Consider the following 18,655-nt stretch of genomic DNA (forward strand, 5'->3'; position numbering starts at 1 on the left):
GAGTTACCCCGCGTACCTCGCGCGCGGTAGGGTGCTCCTCGTTTACCGCGTGCTGGAGCTCTGTCTCCTTCACCAGGCTCGGTATCCGAGGAGGAAATCTCAGTCTCAGTCTCCCGAGGTGTGGGTACTCTGGACAATACGGTGTAAGCTCTATTATCTCTGAATTCCTGTAAGTCCCTGATGAATTGTAAGTGTTTCCTTTCTTTTAATTGATACTGAAAACGTTCCAATATATTTTTGGTATGTGTTTCTTTGTTATTAAATTCTGGGTCGTCCTTAAATCTTAATACAGTATCTCGTTGCTCATTCAATTTAGCTTCTGCTACCGTTAGTCTAGTTTTTTCTTCCTCCAACAATATTTGAATGAATTTCAGCGAGGTGGCTGTAGCTTCAGTTTCCCACTTTTTTAATACTGTTGTTGTTCTAAGTCTGGGTGCCGGTAACACCGGAATTCTCAGACCTCGGGGAACTATGTTATGTCTTAAGTAGTTTTCAAATGTTTGGATTTCCCAGAATGAAACTGCATAATCTTTATAACAAGAGACAAGGTCCCTAAGGGCTACTTTCAGAGAGGGTGTGTATTTAGGCTGTGAGTACATTCGCTCCGAAAACACTTCTTTTGCTTCCGTGAGCCAATCTGCCAAATTTGGTGATCCAGTGACCAAACTAGCCATCACATAAACAGATTCCAAAAATTTTGTATGTAGAATGATTTAGCTGACCTACAAGGGGTCATATCATCTCCCAGCATCAGAAATGCAAAAAAAAAACTTTTTTAGAAAAAAGTGTGAGGGGAGTGCTACTAAAATATAACTTTTAATATAATAATTTTAAAATACACCACTGAAGTTATTGTGGACCAATACCATCTTAAAAACTGATACACAGGATCCACTCTAGGTTACCACCCGTATGGTGGATTTACCAGTATTCAGAGCGCCACCAATCCGGTGGATTTATATGAATATATACCGTTCTCAGATATATATCGTTCTCTACGCGTTTCTGCCCTAGTCTAGAGCGTCATCAGGAGAACTTCATATATATAGAAAGTCTCAACAATGTGGAAAATGTGTGAGATAAGGAGATAACAATGGCGTCACTCAATATATAAACATAGATAAATGCATGTAGCACCCCTGTACTAAGTGCCACTATGCTGGTGTAATTGATCTGCATGTGGCACCCCGATACTAGGTGCCACTATGCGGGTGTAATTACAGCGGATCCAAAGGAGATAACCTATAAAGAAGATACATAAAGCCAGTCAGACCATATGATCAGGTACAATATAATATCCTTTCATGTATAGGGCTCTCACTCACAGTCCGTGGTCCGTCTCCCAGTACCTAAAGAAAGAATACAACAAATATCCCTGTAAGGAGTTGCTGCGCGGCACCTGCAAAAAAATAGCGGTATCGCCGCCACTCGTTACTCACAGTCCGCTGATGTAACCGCCAATTACAGGATCCCGGAAGGTGCGCAAACCCGCAATGGCGGGGAGCCAGTAAAAGTCCGACCGGCTTCTATGCGCTGCCTTGCCGCGATCCTTGGCGTCTGGCGTCATATCCTGGCACCCCAGCGTGACGTCATCCGTCCCCGCCTCTCTCTGACGCCCATAGGGGGCGGGACTAAGTACCGCTCGTCACTTCTGTATTCGGGGCCAGGTATGTTAGAATGTGATTTGCGGCTAGAGGAGTAAATCATATGGAGCCATCATATAGAGGAAAAAACGAAAGTGCAAGAACGGGAAAACCCTCCGTACCCAAGGGGTTAACCCCTGGACATGTTTTATTCATATGGTTATGCTTGTATGGGCACTTAATCTGTGATTTGTTGTTTTCATCAGTACCACATTTGTGTATATGTGATTTTTGATGACTTTTTATTCCTTTTTTTTTTTTTTTCCGGGATGTGATCACAATTCAGCATTGGACTTTGTTATTTTTATGTTTTATGTCGTTCACCGTATGGAGTCATTAACGTTATATTTTAGTCATTCAGACTATTCTACCAAATATGTTGATTTATTTTATTTAAAAAAAAAAAATTTTTTTTAAAAATGGGAAAAGAGGAGGCACTTATTCCCTTTATTAAACTGTAACAGTTAATAGCTATATTTAGATTTTTAACCCCTTAAGGATTCAGCTCATTTTCACCTTAACAACACGGCCCTTTTTTGCAAATCTGACCACTGTCATTTTATATATGAATAACTCTGAGATGCTTTTACTTTTCATTCTGATTCTGAGATTGTTTTTTCGTGACATATTCTACTTTAACATAGTGGTAATTTTTGTCGTTACTTGCATCTTTTTTTGGTCAAAAATCCCAAAATTTTGAAAATTTAGCATTTTTCTGCCTGTAAGAAAAATGGACATTCCAAATTATATATTGATTCACAAATACAATGGGGGACATTTATCAAGGGATTTAGAGCTCTTTTTTTGCTTACAAAAGTCGCAGAAAAGGTCGCATTAGCACTTAAGCAATTTTTTGTGCGACTTTTGGCTGTAAGCAAAAAGCTACAAAAGAGTGTACGAAAGTAAATTTTATTTTTTACTTTGCAGTGGTCAGGGAATTATCAAGTGCGAAAGTCGCATAAAAAGTCGCAAGCCCTCAAAAACTGCATAAATATAAGCCAGCTCGGAGCTGGCACACAAAACGGCTTTTGAGAGCAAATTTTATATTTCCCGCTGGCAGCCGTGATCACAGCTCCAGCGGGAAATATATTGCAACTGTACAAAGGAGCCCGGGCTGGCATCACTCTGCAGCCGCCCAGCTCTGTCTGATTCTAACCCCGCTACCCTAACATAAGGACACCCCCCCTTGTTTCCCACCCGCCTGCGCTGCACATCTCCCATCTGTCTGCTACCTGTTGCAAGACTACAACTCCCAGCATGTCCATACAGTGAGGGCATGCTGGGAGTTGTAGTATTGTAGCGGGCGGACAATGTGCGGCGCGGGCGGGTGGAAGACAAGGGGGGTGGGGGTTATATAAAGCAGTGTCCCCATCCCCATCCTTGTATTAGGGTAGCGGGGATAGAATCGGAGGAACCCGGGCGGCTGAAGACTGACTCCAGCCTGGGCTCCTTTTAACAAACCTCGGCGCAGCAGAGTTTCTATTTCCCTTAATGTAATTTCATATTTCCCGCTGGGTCCCGTAATTGGCCAGGACCGAGCAGCCAATCACGGGAAATTTGATATTACATTAGGGACTAAAAGCTGCGCGGTTCCGCTAGATGTTAAAAGGAGCCCGGGCTGGCATCAGTCTGCACCCTCCCGGGCTCCTCAGATATCCTGCGGCGCCGTGGTAAGGAGCCCGGGCTAACCTCACTCAGCAGCCCCCCACGGGACTCCCACAGCCGGGCAGGGAGATGTGTAGGTGCCGTCCCTGTCATCCCTCAGCACTGCGGTACACACCGAGAGATGGCAGGGACGGCTTCTGCACATCTCCCTGCCTGGCTGAGGGAGTCCCGGGCGGCTGCAGTGTTATGTCAGCCCGGGCTCCTTACTACAGCGCCGTGGAGTTTGGTGTAATTTCAAATTTCCCGCTGGGTCCCGTGTCACGTGACGACAGGAAATATGAAATTACAGTGATTCTCTGATCACTGCAGCCAAGGAGCGGAGCGCATTACCACCCGCTTCCCTGGCTGGCACGACTACAACTCCCAGCATGTCCTTACAGGAAGGGCATGCTGGGAGAGTTGTGGGGGGGGGGGGGGGTGACAAGCTTGTCACCTGCCCCCCTGCCGCACAACTACAACTCCCAGCATGCCCTTACAGTAAGAGCATGCTGGGAGTTGTAGGGGGGGGGATGACAATCTCCCACACCACATGACTACAACTCCCAGCATGCCCTTACTGTAAGGACATGCTGGGAGTTGTAGTTGTGTGGCAGGTGACAGGCTTTTCACCTGCCCCCCTACAACTCCCAGCATGCCCTTACAGTAAGGATATGCTGGGAGTTGTAGTCATGTGGTGCGGGAGATGGTTACCCCTGCCCCCCCCCCCCACACACACACTACAACTCCCAGCATATCCTTACTGTAAGGGCATGCTGGGAGTTGTAGGGGGGCGGGTGACAAGCCTGTCATCTGCCCTCTGCCGCACAAATACAACTCCCAGCATGTCCTTACAATAACGATATGCTGGGAGTTGTAGTGTGTGTGTGGGGGGGGGGGGGGGCGGGGGTAACAATCTCCCGCACCACATGACTACAACTCCCAGCATATCCTTACTGTAAGGGCATGCTGTGAGTTGTAGTCATGTGGTGCGGGAGATTGTCACCCCCCCCTACAACTCCCAGCATGCTCTTACTGTAAGGGCATGCTGGGAGTTGTAGTCAGGCGCGGACGGGTGACAATAAATGTATTAACCTATTTTTCTTTTTTTCTCCTCATTTCAGATCCATGTATCCTGTGGACTATTTCGGATTTGGTGGACTGCTTCAATGACCAGCGTCTTTTTTAAACCTGTTTAATGTTAATGAGAGTGTTTTTTGGAATAAAATTTTTTGAAACGTGTTGTGTTTTTTTTTTTTTTTAATTACTTGAAAGGCTTAGTTTAATAGACGGAATCCATTACTAAGCCTATGCTTAGTGTTAGCCCCCAACACAGCTAGCGTAACCTTCAATTATTACCCCGGTACCCACCGCCACAGGGGTGCCGGGAAGAGCCGGTACCAATAGGCCCGGAGCATCAAATATGGCGCTCCTGGGCCTAGGCGGTAACGGGCTGGCATTAATTAGGCTGGGGAGGGCCAGTAACAATGGTCCTCGCCCACCCTGGTAACATCAGGCTGTTGCTGCTTGGTTGGTATTTGGCTGAAAATAAAAATAGGGGGAACCCTATGCGTTTATTTTTTTTTTTTTATAATTATTCATGCAAAACAAAGATAAGGTTCCCCCTATTTTTATCCAAATACCAACCAAGCAGCAACAGCCTGATGTTACCAGGGTGGGCAAGGACCATTGTTACTGGCCCTCCCAAGCCTAAATAACACCAGCCTGTTACCGCCTAGGCCCAGGAGCGCCATATTTGAGCCTCTGGGCCTGGTGGTACCGGCTCCTCCCAGCACCCCTGTGGTGGTGGGTAACGGGGAAATAATTGGGGGTTAGCGCTAGCTGTTTTGGGGGCTAATGCTAAGCCTCAGCTTAATAATGGACTCTGTCTATAATACTGCTTCCACTACTAAGCCTGCCAAGTAAATTAAAAAAAACAACACATTTAAAAAAAAATGTATTCCAAAAAAACACTCCCCCAAAAGTCCTCATTCACCATTTTATTAACATTAAACCAAAAAAATGCTAATCACTGCACTCCCCTGAATCTAAAGTAATCCACAAGATACACGGATCTGAAATGAGAAGAAAAAAAATGAATTAGTACATTTAGGGTAAAAAAAAGTGGTAAAAAGGGTAAAAAAAAAAACATACATACCGTATATACTCGAGTATAAGCCGAGTTTTTCAGCACGATTTTTCGTGCTGAAAACACCCCCCTCGGCTTATACTCGAGTGACCTCTCCGCCCTCAGTGGTCTTCAACCTGCGGACCTCCAGATGTTTCAAAACTACAACTCCCAGCAAGCCCGGGCAGCCATCGGCTGTCCAGGCTTGATGGGAGTTGTAGTTTTGAAACCTCTGGAGGTCCGCAGGTTGAAGACCACTGCGGCCTTCGACATCATCCAGCCCCCTCTCACCCCCTTTAGTTCTGTACTCACCTCCGCTCGGCGGGACGGTGCTCCGCTGGTCCGGTGCTGCAGGACTGTCCGGTGGGAGGTCGTCCGGTGGGATAGTGGTTCCGAGCTGCCATCTTCACCGGGGGGGGGCCTCTTCTCCGCGCTTCGGGCCCGGAATAGTCACATTGCCTTGACGACAATGCAGGGGGACGTTCATTACCAACGTCCGTCTGCGTCATCATCAAGGCAACGCCTCTATTTCGGGCCCGAAGCGCGGAGAAGAGGCCCCCCCGGTGAAGATGGCAGCCCGGAGTACAGAACTAAAGGGGGTGAGAGGGGGGGCTAGATGATATTGAAGGCCGCTGTGGTCTTCAACCTGCGGACCTCCAGAGGTTTCAAAACTACAACTCCCAGCAAGCCCGGACAGCCGATGGCTGCCCGGGCTTGCTGGGAGTTGTTGTTTTGAAACCTCTGGAGGTCCGCAGAAGACCACTGTATCAGACTTTGACAAGCGGTGATGGTGAAGGTGGGGGGGGGGGGGGCTGATGACAAGGGGATGATGACAAGGGGATGATGAAGGGGGTGGGGATGATGACAAGGGGATGATGACAAGGGGATGATGAAGGGGGGGTGTGGGATGATGACAAGGGGATGATGAAGGGGGGGGGTGTGGGATGATGACAAGGGGATGATGAAGGGGGGGTGATGACAGGCGGTGATGATGAAGGAGGGGATGATGACAGGCGGTGATGATGAAGGGGGAATGATGACAGGCGGTGATGATGAAGTTTGAATGATGACAGGCGGTGATGATGAAGGGGGGATGATGACAGGCGGTGATGATGAAGTTTGAATGATGACAGGCGGTGATGATGAAGGGGGGATGATGACAGGCGGTGATGATGAAGGGGGGATGATGACAGGGTGATGATGAAGGGGGGATGATGACAGGCGGCGATGATGAAGGGGGTGTTAATGACGGGGGTCTGGATGATGACAGGGGGGATGATGTATTGAGTCAATAACTTTTCCTGGGATTTTGGGGTGAAATTAGGGGCCTCGGCTTATATTCGGGTCGGCTTATACTCGAGTATATACGGTGTGTGTGTGTGTGTGTGTGTGTGTGTGTGTGTGTGTGTGTGTGTGTGTGTGTATATATATATATATATATATATATATATATATATATATATATATATAAAAATTCAAAGCTGAAAAATTGTGTTCTGTAGTCATTTATCGGTTTTTGCTTATGTTTGCAAAAAAAAAATGGTATTTAAAAGTGATTTATTGGTTTTTGCTTATGTAAGCCAAATTTATCAACCCCCTGTGGTAGTTTAATAATGTGTCACACAAAAGCAAAACCAAAAGCAAGAAAAAAATGCCAACAGAACTCGATTACCAAAGCAACGATGATAAATGTCCCCGAATATGTCTACTTTATGTTTGCATCGTAAAGTTTTCATGTTTTTACTTTTTTAAGACATTAGAGGGCTTCAAAGTATAGCAGCATTTTTACAAAATTTTCACGAAAAATTAAAAATCAGAATTTTTCAGGGACCAGTCAAGTCTGAAGTGGATTTTGAGGGGCCTTTCTGTGAGAAATATACCACAAATGACCCCATTATAGAAACTGCACCCCTCAAAGTATTCAAATGCCATTAACAAAGTTTGTTAACCCTTTAGGTGTTTCACAGGAACAGCAGCAAAGTGGAGGAGAAAAATTAAGATTTCCATTTTTTATACTAACATGTTCATGTGGCCCAAATTTTTTTTACATTTTTGTAAGGGTTCTTAGGAGAAAAAGTCCCACAAAATTTGTAGCCCAACTTCTCTTGAGTATGGAAATACCTCATATATTGACGCAAAGTGCTCTGTGGGCCCACAACATGGCTCAAAAGGAAAAGAGCAACTGTGGGATTTTAGAGGGTGAATATTGCTGAAATGGTTTTTGGGGGGCATGTTGCATTTAGCAAGCCCCCATGGTGTCAGAACAGCAAAAAAAAAAAAAAAAAAAAACACATGGCACACTATTTGGGAAACGACACCCCTCTCCAGGAACGTAACAAGGGGTACAGCGAACCTTAACATCCGCAGAGCATTGTACGCCCACATATGGGGTATTTCTGTACAAATTTTGGGGGTCTTGTTTGAAAATAAAAAGTATGAGACAACACCAGCATGTTAGTGTAAAAAAACATACTGGTGTAGACCCCAACTTTTCCATTTTATAAGTGGTAAAATTAGAAAAAGCCCCCAAAATTTGTAACGCAATTTCTCCCGAGTACGGAAATACCCCATATGTGTCCCTAAACCGTTTCCTTGAAATATGACAGGGCTCCAAACTGAGAGAGCGCCATGCGCATTTGAGGACTAAATTAGGGATTTGCATAGGGGAGGACCCGGATGCAAGCATTACAATTGACTCTGCTACCATAAATACCCTACAGCAGTGTTTCCCAAACAGGGTGCCTCCAGCTGTGGCAAAACTCCCAGCATGCCTGGTCAGTCAATGGCTGTCCGGCAATGCTGGAAGTTGTTGTTTTGCAACAGCCGGAGGCTCCTTTTTGCAAACAGTGCCGTACCAGACGTTTTGAATTTTTATAGGGGGGGGGGGGGGGGGTTTACACTGTGTAAGGGTATATGTAGTGTATTACTCTTTATTTTGTGGTAGCGTAGTGTAGGGTTTTTAGGGTATATTCACACGGGCGGGGGTTCATAGTGAGTTTTCCGCTGGGAGTTTGAGCTGCGGTGGAAAATTTTCTGCTGCTCAAATTTGTAGCGGGAAACTTACTGTAAACCCCAGCTCGTGTGAATGTACCCTGTACGTTCACATTAGGGGGGGGAGTCAAACCTCCAGCTGTTGCAAAACTTCAACTCTCAGCATGGACTCACAGACCGTGCATGCTGGGAGTTGTAGTTTTGCCACAGCTGGAGGCCCACTGGTGAGGAAAACCGTGTTAGGGAACAGACAAACTCAGTGCTTCCCCACCAGGGTGCCTCCAGCTGTTACAAAACGAACACTCCCAGCATGCACGGTCTGTCAGTGCATGCTGGGAGTTGTAGTTTTGCAACAGCTGGTGGCACACTGGTGGGGAACCACTGAGTTAGGTTCTGTTACCTAACTGTGTTTCCTCACCAGGGTGCCTCCAGCTGTTACAAAACGAACACTCCCAGCATGCACGGTCTGTCAGTGCATGCTGGGAGTTGTAGTTTTGCAACAGCTGGAGGCACACTGGTGGGGAACCACTGAGTTAGGTTCTGTTACCTAACTGTGTTTCCTCACCAGTGTGCCTCCAGCTGTGGCAAAACTACAACTCCCAGCATGCACTGATGGCTAAAGCGCATGCTGGGAGTTCTAGTTATGCAACAGCTTGAGGCACGTGTTCAGTGGCGTCGCTAGGGGGGGGGGGGGCAGAGGGGGCCACAGCCCCCCCTACATCATGATTGGCCCCCCCTTGTGCCCCCCTAGCAGCAGTAGGTCACTAGCAGCTCTCATGGCCATCAGGGGGGTACCGCTAGTTCACCAGTAAGGGGCATCCTTTTTTTAAATAAACCTTCAGCCTGCAGCCCTGTCACCACGCAGGGGCCGCGCTATGCAGACTGGGAAGAGCAGACAGGAAGCTCCTCCCCCTCTCTCACTCCCCTGTATACTGGACCTTGTGGAGCAGGCCCGCTGTGTGTATACAGGCCCGGACACCACCAGTATGGAAGACTTACCTGCCCAGTGCCCACTGCTCATGCTGCCCTTTTAAAGTAAGTAACTTGCTTGGGGGAGAGGGGAAAGTTGTAGTTCGGGAGACAGTGGGAGGTAGTTCAGTGTTTCCCAACCAGGGGGCCTCCAGCTGTTGCAAAACTACAACTCCCAGCATTCCTTTGGCTTTATGAGCATACTGGGAGTTGTAGTTTTGCAACAGCTGGAGGCCCCCAGGTTGGGAAACACTGATCTATCTATCTATCAATCAATCTATCTATCTATCATCTATCTCATATCTATCCATCCATCCATGCATCTAACTTTCTATCTATCTGTCTATCTATCTATCTATCTATCTATCTCATATCTTTCTATCTAACTCAGATAGATGAGAGATAGATATGAGAGATAGATAGGTAGATAGATGATATATAGATAGATACATAAATATATATATAGATAGATAGATATGAGATAGATAGATAAATAGATGATATATAGATAGAGAGATGATATATAGAAAGATACATAAATAGATGGATAGATAGATGATAGATAGATCGATAGATAGATGATAGATACATAGATATGATATAGATAGATGATAGATAGACAGATAGATATATAGATGATAGATACATAGATATGATATAGACAGATAGATAGATGATAGAAAGATTAGATAGATAGATAGATAGATAGATAGGAGATAGATGGATATGATATAGATAGATCGATATGATATAGATAAATTTATATGATATAGATAGATAGGAGAAAGATAGATAGATAGATAGATCAGTTTCCCAACCAGGGGGCCTCCAGCTGTTGCAAAACTACAACTCCCAGCATTCCTCTGGCTTTATGAGCATACTCGGAGTTGTAGTTTTGCAACAGCTGGAGGCCCCCCTAGTTGGGAAACACTGATCTATCTATCAATCAATCATCTATTATCTATCTATCCATCTTTCTCCTATTTATCTATCTATCTATCTCATATCTATCTAATATCTATCTATCTATCCATCTATTTATGTATCTATCTTTCTATTTATCTATCTATCTCATATCTATCTATCCATCTATTTATGTATCTATCTTTCTATTTATCTATCTATCTATCTCATATCTATCTCAGATAGATGAGAGATAGATGAAAGATAGATAGATATGAGAGATAGATAGATGATATATAGATAGATAGATACATAAATAGATGGATATATAGATAGATATGAGATAGATAGAAAGATAGATAAATAGATGATAGATAGATGATAGATAGATATGATATAGATAGATAGGAGATAGATGGATATGATATAGATAGATGGGTATGATATAGATAGATAGATAGATAGATAGATAGATAGATAAAGAACAATATGATGCAGCACGCCACAGGTTTGCAGAAAATGGTGGTTTATTCCATCATGTGCATAGACTATGCTGCATCATATTGGGGGAGATTTATCAAAAGCTGTGCAAAGGAAAAGTTGCCCAGTTGCCCATAGCAACCAATCAGATCACTTCTTTCATTTTTCAGAGGCCTTTTCAAAAATGAAAGAAGTGAGCTGATTGGTTGCTATTGGCAACTGGGCAACTTTTCCTCTGGACAGGTTTTGATAAATCTCCCCCATTGTTCTTTGTCTGGATTGAAGAACCAGTGGACCCAGGTTCCAAGTATGCGGGCACCCCGACTTCTCTCTAATCTCTGGATTTTGTTTGTGCCGTTTTTATTTGTTTTAGATAGATAGATAGAAAGAGATAGTATCTATCTATCTATCTATCTATCTATCATCTATTTATGTATCTTTCTATCTATCTCATATCTATCTATATATCCATCTATTTATGTATCTATCTATCTATATTTCATCTATCTATCTATCTCTCATATCTATCTATCTTTCATCTATCTATCTATATCTCATCTATCTCTCATCTATATGAGATAGATATGAGAAAGATAGATAGATAAATAGAAAGATGGATATAGAGAGATGGAGCGATAGATAGATAGGAGATAGATGGATAGATAGATATACAGCAAAAGAAGAATGCAGCAGCACACTGCCAGCACAAGGATATAGGTGAAACATGAACATGCAGATAAAACATGGAGAGCTATACAGCTATGGTGTAATAGATGCAAATGTGAAACGATGAAATAGTGAGGCACTTAGCTCGCAAATTTGTCTCCGCCGGCGGTCAAATAGCTTGGACCGTCCCACCGCGATAAGGTGGCCTCCTTGGGACGGACCCTACACTGTGAATATGCCTCTGTGTGAACAGTTCAGTAAGCATGGCAGGGTCTGGAACATCCAAGACACCTTATATACACACCTGATAGAGGTGGGTGGGGTGCAAGGCCAACATGGAGGTAGCCACTCCCCCGTATGTGCAATACAGACAAAGAATAAGTCAGCCAGCACTTTAGTTGATACCAAACTATTATATGGACCTGGCCTACAGGTGCACGCTACTAGGCTAGATATACAGCAACAGAAGAATGCAGCAGCACACTGCCAGCACAAGGATATAGGTGAAACATGAACATGCAGTTAAAACATGGAGAGCTATACAGCTATTTGCGAGCTAAGTGCCTCACTATCTCATAGTTTCACATTTGCATCTATTACACCATAGCTGTATAGCTCTACAGGTTTTATCTGCATGTTCATGTTTCACCTATATCCTTGTGCTGGCAGTGTGCTGCTGCATTCTTCTGTTGCTGTATATCTAGCCTAGTAACGTGCACCTGTAGGCCAGGTCCATATAATAGTTTGGTATCAACTAAAGTGCTGGCTGACTTATTCTTTGTCTGGATAGATAGATAGATAGATAGATGATTGATAGATAGATAGATCAGTGTTTCCCAACCAGGGGGCCTCCAGCTGTTGCAAAACTACAACTCCCAGTATGCCCATACAGCCAAAGACATGCTGGGAGTTGTCGTTTTGGAATAGCTAGAGGCCCCCTGATTGGGATACACCTATCTATCTATCTCATATCTATCTATCTATCTCAAATCTATCTATTAATCTACATTATCCAAGTGTTTTCTTCCCCCATGTATGTGTGACGTTCCAATAGCATCCCGCCATCTTTATCATACGTACATTCTTTAGTCTCTGTGACATCACTGTGCTTCATAATAAACTGTGACATTACTGTGCTTCATAATAAACTGTGATATCACTGTGCTTCATAATAATCTGTGACATCACCGTGCTTCATAATAATCTGTGACATCACCGTGCTTCATAATAAACTGTGACATCACCGTGCTTCATAATAAACTGTGACATCACCGTGCTTCATAATAAACTGTGACATCACCGTGCTTCATAATAAACTGTGACATCACCGTGCTTCATAATAAACTGTGACATCACCGTGCTTCATAATAAACTGTGACATCACCGTGCTTCATAATAAACTGTGACATCACCGTGCTACATAATAAACTGTGACATCACCGTGCTTCATAATAAACTGTGACATCACCGTGCTTCATAATAAACTGTGACATCACTGTGCTTCATAATAAACTGTGACATCACCGTGCTTCATAATAAACTGTGACATCACCGTGCTTCATAATAAACTGTGACATCACCGTGCTTCATAATAAACTGTGACATCACCGTGCTTCATAATAAACTGTGACATCACCGTGCTTCATAATAAACTGTGACATCACCGTGCTTCATAATAAACTGTGACATCACCGTGCTTCATAATAAACTGTGACATCACCGTGCTTCATAATAAACTGTGACATCACCGTGCTTCATAATAAACTGTGACATCACCGTGCTTCATAATAAACTGTGACATCACCGTGCTTCATAATAATCTGTGACATCACCGTGCTTCATAATAAACTGTGACATCACCGTGCTTCATAATAAACTGTGACATCACTGCGCTTCATAATAAACTGTGGCATCACCGTGCTTCATAATAAACTGTGACATCACCGTGCTTCATAATAAACTGTGACATCACCGTGCTTCATAATAATCTGTGACATCACCGTGCTTCATAATAAACTGTGACATCACCGTGCTTCATAATAAACTGTGACATCACCGCGCTTCATAATAAACTGTGACATCACTGCGCTTCATAATAAACTGTAGCATCACCGTGCTTCATAATATAATTTGATGTCACTGTGTATAACAACCCTGTAGTGACATCACAGTTTATTATTCTTGAACGCTGACTTCACTGTGTATATTTTCCCGGTACAATGACATCACTGTATAGTTACCCTCTACTGTGACAACACTGCGTTTATTAACCCTGTAGTGGCAAAACTGTTTATTATCCCTGTACAGAGACATTACTGTTTATATTAACTCTAAACTGTGATGTCACTGTATATATTAACTCTGAACTGTGATGTCACAGTGCAGTGTAAGTATCAACAGTGATGTTGCAGTATAGAGATAACACACAGTGATGTTATAGTTCAGAGATAATACACACAGTGATGTCACAGTACAGGGATAATACACACAGTGATGTCACAGTACAGGGATAATACACACAGTGATGTCACAGTACAGAGATAATATACACAGTGATGTCACAGTACAGGGATAATACACACAGTGATGTCACAGTACAGGGATAATACACAGTGATATCACAGTACAGGGATAATGCACACAGTGATGTCACAGTACAGGGATAATACACACAGTGATGTCACAGTACAGGGATAATACACACAGTGATGTCACAGTACAGGGATAATACACACAGTGATGTCACAGTACAGGGATAATACACACAGTGATGTCACAGTACAGGGATAATACACACATTGATGTCACAGCACAGGGATAATACACACAGTGATGTCACAGTACAGGGATAATACACAGTGATATCACAGTACAGGGATAATACACACAGTGATGTCACAGTACAGGGATAATACACACAGTGATGTCACAGTACAGGGATAATACACACAGTGATGTCACAGTACAGGGATAATACTAAGGATCGACCGATTATCGGTATGGCCGATATTATCGGCCGATAATCACGATTTTGGGCATTATCGGTATCGGCAATTACCTTGCCGATAAGCCGATAATTCCCCGCACCGCGACTGCCACCCCCTCGACCCGCCGCATCGCACCCCCGACCCACCGCGTCGCACCCCCCCCCCCCCACCGTGATGGTGGGCGGTATACCGGTATGGATTTTTGCCCATACCGCTATACCGGTCGGGCCCCTCCCCCACTCTCCGAGTCAATAAAAAAATTAAACTTACCCATAATGGGGGTGGTCCGGGCCATCCATCCTTCCTTCCTGTAGTGTCCAGGGGCGTTCCGGGTGAAGAGTGATCCGGTCCGGGCTGTCCTTCTTCTCCGGCGGTCATCTTCTCCACTCCGGGCAGGCTCCGGCCTAGTACACTGCATAGACGCAGCTACGCCGTGACGTCAGGTGCGTCGCTGCACACGGGCGTCACTGCGCAGCGGCGTCTATGCAGCGTACTAGGCCGGAGCCTGCCCGGAGTGGAGAAGATGACCGCCGGAGAAGAAGGACAGCCCGGACCGGTTCACTCTTCACCCGGAACACCCCCGGACACTACAGGAAGGAAGGATGGATGGCCCGGACCACCCTGACAGGTAGGGGGAGAGAAGCGGGTTGTGGCGGCGGCCTATGGCCCCGCAAAAGCCACTGCAGATCATTGATTTAAAGCACCCGCTTTAAATCAATGATCTGCAGCGGTGTCGCAGGGGGTTAAATAGCCGATAACTTATACCGGAATATCGGTATAAGTTATCTGCTATCGGCCCTAACCTGCACCGATTATCGGTATTTTCCCGGTACAATGACATCACTGTATAGTTACCCTCTACTGTGACAACACTGCGTTTATTAACCCTGTAGTGGCAAAACTGTTTATTGTCCCTGTACAGAGACATTACTGTTTATATTAACTCTAAACTGTGATGTCACTGTATATATTAACTCTGAACTGTGATGTCACTGTGCATATTTACCCTGTATTGTCACTCGCAGTGCAATGTAAATATGTACAGTGACATTAGGGTATACAGGCTTAATATATACAGTGATGTCACAGTGCAGTGTAAGTATCAACAGTGATGTTGCAGTATAGAGATAACACACAGTGATGTTATAGTTCAGAGATAATACACACAGTTATGTCACAGTACAGGGATAATACACACAGTGATGTCACAGTACAGGGATAATACACACAGTGATGTCACAGTACAGAGATAATATACACAGTGATGTCACAGTACAGGGATAATACACACAGTGATGTCACAGTACAGGGATAATACACAGTGATATCACAGTACAGGGATAATACACACAGTGATGTCACAGTACAGGGAAAATACACATAGTGATGTCACAGTACAGGGATAATACACACAGTGATGTCACAGTACAGGGATAATACACAAAGTGATGTCATAGTACAGGGATAATACACACAGTGATGTCAAAGTACAGGGATAATACACACAGTGATGTCACAGAACAGGGATAATACACACAGTGATGTCACAGTACAGGGATAATGCACACAGTGATGTCACAGTACAGGGATAATACACACAGTGATGTCACAGTACAGGGATAATACACACAGTGATGTCACAGTACAGGGATAATACACACAGTGATGTCAAAATACAGGGATAATACACACAGTGATGTCACAGTACAGGGATAATACACACAGTGATGTCACAGTACAGGGATAATACACAGTGATATCACAGTACAGGGATAATACACACATTGATGTCACAGCACAGGGATAATACACACAGTGATGTCACAGTACAGGGATAATACACAGTGATATCACAGTACAGGGATAATACACACAGTGATGTCACAGTACAGGGATAATACACACAGTGATGTCACAGTACAGGGATAATACACACAGTGATGTCACAGTACAGGGATAATACTAGGGATCGACCGATTATCGGTATGGCCGATATTATCGGCCGATAATCACGATTTTGGGCATTATCGGTATCGGCAATTAACTTGCCGATAAGCCGATAATTCCCCGCACCGCGACTGCCACCCCCTCGACCCGCCGCACCGCACCCCCGACCCACCGCGTCGCACCCCCCCACCGTGATGCTGGGCGGTATACCGGTATGGATTTTTGCCCATACCGCTATACCGGTCGGGCCCCTCCCCCACCCTCCGAGTCAATAAAAAAATTAAACTTACCCGTAATGGGGGTGGTCCGGGCCATCCATCCTTCCTTCCTGTAGTGTCCGGGGGCGTTCTGGGTGAAGAGTGAACCAGCCCGGGCTGTCCTTCTTCTCCGGCGGTCATCTTCTCCACTCCGGGCAGGCTCCGGCCTAGTACACTGCATAGACGCAGCTACGCCGTGACGTCAGGTTCGTCGCTGCACACGGGCGTCACTGCGCTGCGGCGTCTATGCAGCGTACTAGGCCGGAGCCTGCCCGGAGTGGAGAAGATGACCGCCGGAAACGAAGGACAGCCCGGACCGGTTCACTCTTCACCCGGAACGCCCCCGGACACTACAGGAAGGAAGGATGGATGGCCCGGACCACCCTGACAGGTAGGGGGAGAGAAGTGGGTTGTGGTGGCGGCCTATGGCAGCGGCCCCGCAAAAGCCACTGCAGATCATTGATTTAAAGCGCCCGCTTTAAATCAATGATCTGCAGCGGTGTCGCAGGGGGTTAAATAGCCGATAACTTATACCGGAATATCGGTATAAGTTATCGGCTATCGGCCCTAACCTGCACCGATTATCGGTATCGGCCCTTAAAAAACGATATCGGTCGATCCCTAGATAATACACACAGTGATGTCACAGTACAGGGATAATACATACAGTGATGTCACAGTACAGGGATAATATACACAGTGATGTCACAGTACAGGGATAATACACAGTGATGTCACAGTACAGGGATAATACATACAGTGATGTCACAGTACAGGGATAATACACAGTGATGTCACAGTACAGGGATAATACACAGTGATGTCACAGTACAGGGATAATACATGCAGTGATGTCACAGTACAGGGATAATACACAGTGATGTCACAGTACAGGGATAATACATACAGTGATGTCACAGTACAGGGATAATACTTACAGTGATGTCACAGTACAGGGATAATATACACAGTGATGTCACAGTACAGGGATAATATACACAGTGATGTCACAGTACAGGGATAATACATACAGTGATGTCACAGTACAGGGATAATACACACAGTGATGTCACAGTACAGGGATAATACACACAGTGATGTCACAGTACAGGGATAATACACACAGTGATGTCACAGTACAGGGATAATACACACAGTGATGTCACAGTACAGGGATAATACACACAGTGATGTCACAGTACAGGGATAATACACAGTGATGTCACAGGACCGGGGATAATATACACAGTGATGTCACAGTACAGGGATAATATACACAGTGATGTCACAGTACAGGGATAATACACAGTGATATCACAGTACAGGGATAATACATACAGTGATGTCACAGTACAGGGATAATACACACAGTGATGTCACAGTACAGGGATAATACACAGTGATGTCACAGTACAGGGATAATATACACAGTGATGTCACAGCACATGGATAATACACAGTGATGTCACAGTACAGGGATAATACACACTGTGATGTCACAGTACAGGGATAATACACACAGTGATGTCACAGTACAGGGATAATACACAGTGATGTCACAGTACAGGGATAATACACACAGTGATGTCACAGCACATGGATAATACACAGTGATGTCACAGTACAGGGATAATACACAGTGATGTCACAGTACAGGGATAATACACACTGTGATGTCACAGTACAGGGATAATACACACAGTGATGTCACAGTACAGGGATGATATACACAGTGATGTCACAGTACAGGGATAATACACACTGTGATGTGTATAGCTGGTATCTACCACTATAAGGCCAGTGTATGTGGGAGTATTGGTATTTGTAAAATGAATTTTATACAGTGTCAATTGGTGTTAGTCAGTCATTAGTCAGTCACAATGGTAGTCGTGGTCATGGTGTGGCAGTATCATTTGTTTCTTGCTAGTAACGCTCACAACTAACAGTAAGCACCTTTTGTCTGGAGGTGCTGACCATTTTTATTTTTTTGTACTGGTATTATCAGTAATATTGGTGTCAGTAACAGTATGACCATAATATGTA

The sequence above is a fragment of the Hyla sarda genome, chromosome 2 (assembly GCF_029499605.1).
Source record: "Hyla sarda isolate aHylSar1 chromosome 2, aHylSar1.hap1, whole genome shotgun sequence".
Classification (NCBI taxonomy): domain Eukaryota; kingdom Metazoa; phylum Chordata; class Amphibia; order Anura; family Hylidae; genus Hyla; species Hyla sarda.